The sequence below is a fragment of the Humulus lupulus genome, chromosome 7 (genome assembly GCF_963169125.1).
Source record: "Humulus lupulus chromosome 7, drHumLupu1.1, whole genome shotgun sequence".
Classification (NCBI taxonomy): Eukaryota; Viridiplantae; Streptophyta; class Magnoliopsida; order Rosales; family Cannabaceae; genus Humulus; species Humulus lupulus.
Window position 1 is genome coordinate 192,724,749 of NC_084799.1, and position 3,059 is coordinate 192,727,807.

Genomic DNA, 3,059 nt, shown 5'->3' on the forward strand with positions numbered 1-3,059 from the left:
AAACTTGAGTTTTAGGACTCAGAATCAAGCGAGGATCAAGGCATAGCGATTCTAGGAAAGATTATAAGCTTCTTAACTGAAGGATTTAGTGAGAAACAACTTAATCAAAGGTAATCCAAGCTTTAAGTTTCGAGTTTTTGAGTTTCTAAGCTCTGATTTGGATTTTATGTGTTGATGAGTTTTTTATTTGTTTGATCCTCGAGATTTGATTATTTTGGATCATTGGGATGTTTGGGAACTTTGATTTTTGGATTTGGAGATGTTTGAGTAGGTTTTTGGAAGGATTTAGAAGTGGAAAATCGATGTTATGGCTGAGTTTCCAGATGGGACCGCGACCCTATTCTTTGGCGCCGCGACCCGAGCTTGGTGCAGGTGGGCAGTGGTGCTGAAAGGCCTGGGGGTTGCGATGCTTGGGAGGCTGGCCGTGACACTTGGGTAGGTGTTTGAGGTTGGCACCTCTGTCATGGTTGGGGGCCGCGGCTCAGTGAGGTGGGGCCATGATGCTTGATTGCATTTGTGGCCAAAGTAGTGTTTTGATCATGGGAACTAAAACCTTAGGCCTCAGGATCGTTCCTACTACCCGGTTTAGTAGGATTCGATGTCTCAAAGGCTAGGTATTGGTTCGGGAACCTTTTATTACTCATTCTATTGATGGGAGTTTATATTGGTTATGACTAGGTGACTGCTAAGGAACTAAAAGATAGATCGTTCTCAAGGGTCATTCTTTTACTATTTCTTTCTTGAACCAGAGGTAAGAAAATTGCACCCCATATGTGACATGCATGGTTATTCATGAGGCATGTTGAGTGTTTAAATGTGGACATTGATTGCATATCAAATACTTAGCAAATCTTGCTCACTTGTGCATGGCACTGACTAATTAGTCAGAATTGGCAATAATGTCAGTGTTAACTGTAAAGCTGTGACTCACTAGTCAAGTTCGGCAGTAATACTGAGCACTGGTCACATGGTATTGACTAATAAGTCAAGAACGGTCTTAGCGTGTTTAACGCAAGCCGACAACGATTAGATCTAATCAACATCTGCATTGAATAACTCACAATGACCATTAATGCCGGACCGACCTCAAGTTCAATGAAAACTAAAAGCGCTTGTCTAGCCTATGGCTAGTCACTTAGAGCCAGAGATGGAAGGTCCAGGTGGCTACTTCGTCATATGGCTATGGGTGCTGAGCCCGTAGTGACTACTCATCAGTCACTCATCTGTTTAAAGTAGTGACTTACTCATCAGTCACTCATCTGGTTTAAGCTAGTGGCTTACTCATCAATCACTCATCTGGTTTAAGCTGGTGGCTTACTCATCAGTCACTCATCTGGTTTAACAGAACCTCAAAGTGTTATGCACTCATCTGTTCAGGGCTATAAGTCCTGTATGATTATCATGATCATCATTTGATATTATTTACATGCAGTAATGAGTTTTCTTGCTGGGCTTTGGCTCATGGGTGCTATGTGGTGCAGGTAAAGGGAAAGAAAAGCTCACCCAGCCTTGAGTTGAGAGCTTAGGTGGTGATGTGTACATATGCATCCGCTTGACCACCACAGCCAAGGAGTTTCTCGGAGGAACTAGGAGGTTAACCTTATTTTTGCCGCTTAGGTCAGCGGGTTGTAATTTTTACACTATAATGACCGTTTTGGATTGTAAATAACTTGTAAACATTTTTATGGGCCCATGAATAGTTTTATGTTTTAAATAAAATATATCCTTTCCTTTTTTATTATTTTCACCTTAACCTATTAATAACACCTAGGCACACGTTTATAACCAAAGAACTTGATTAGCAAGTGAAGCACGGTTCAAAGTTCACAATAATGGTCTTGGAGTAACTAGGGCGTTACAGCTTCCCATTACCCATAATAAACAACCTAGTCGATGCAACCACAAGTCATGAAATACTCTCATTCATTGATGCATATTCTGGGTATAATCAGATAAGTATGCACCCTCCCAACAAGGAACATGCCAGCTTCCAAACAGACAAGGGATTGTACTGTTATAAGGTAATGCCATTCAGCTTGAAGAACATAGGAGCCGCCTACCACTGTTTAGTGAATGGCATGTTCCAAGACTTTATCGGCAAAAATATGGAGGCATATGTCGATGACATGTTGATCAAGTCCAAAGAAGCTAGAGGGCATGTTCAAGACTTTGAGGAATGCTTTGCAATACTTAGAAAGTATCGCATGAAGTTAAATCTTTTCAAGTGCTTATTTGGAGTTGGTTCTGGTAAGTTTCTCATATACATAGTCAATCCGCGTGGAATCGAGGCTAACCATGAGAAGATCAAAGCATTGATCGACATGAAGTCACCTACCACAATCAAGGAAGTGCAAAGCTTAACAGGGAGAGTAACTCCCTTAGTAGGTTCATATCGAAGTCTAAGACAAGTGTGTCCCCTTCTTTAACTTACTGAGGGGCTGCAAGAAGATCCAATGGACCGAGGAATATGAGAAAGCTTTCCAACACTTAAAGGAGCATCTCGCTCAAACTCCCATCCTAGCATAGCCAATAGATTGTGAAGTGATATTCATCTATTTGGAAATCACTGAACATGCAATCAACGTTGCTTTGGTGAAAGAAGAGAACATGGTACAACACCCTGTGTACTATATCAGTAAAAGGCTAGTAGGCGCGGAGTCTAGGTATTCCCCTCTTTAAAAACTAGCCTATTGTTTAGTAATCGCCTCTCAAAAGCTGTGTCCATACTTCCAAGCTCACTCGATCTGAGTCCTAACCGAACAACCACTATGACAAGTTCTTCAGAAGCTAGAGGCCTTGGGACGATTACTCAAATGAGATGTGGAGTTAGGACAGTTTGATATCACTTTTCATCCGAGGACATCGATAAAAGGACAAGCATTGGCAGACTTCATAGCCGAGGACACCAACTTTGAAGAACCTTCCTACCAATTGGAGAATGGAGATACTGAGAAGAAAGGAGATACTCCCATATAGAAGCTATATGTTGATGGAGCATCCAATGAGCACAACCCAGGCACATGAATCATACTGATCACTCTAGAGAATCATCGAATCCA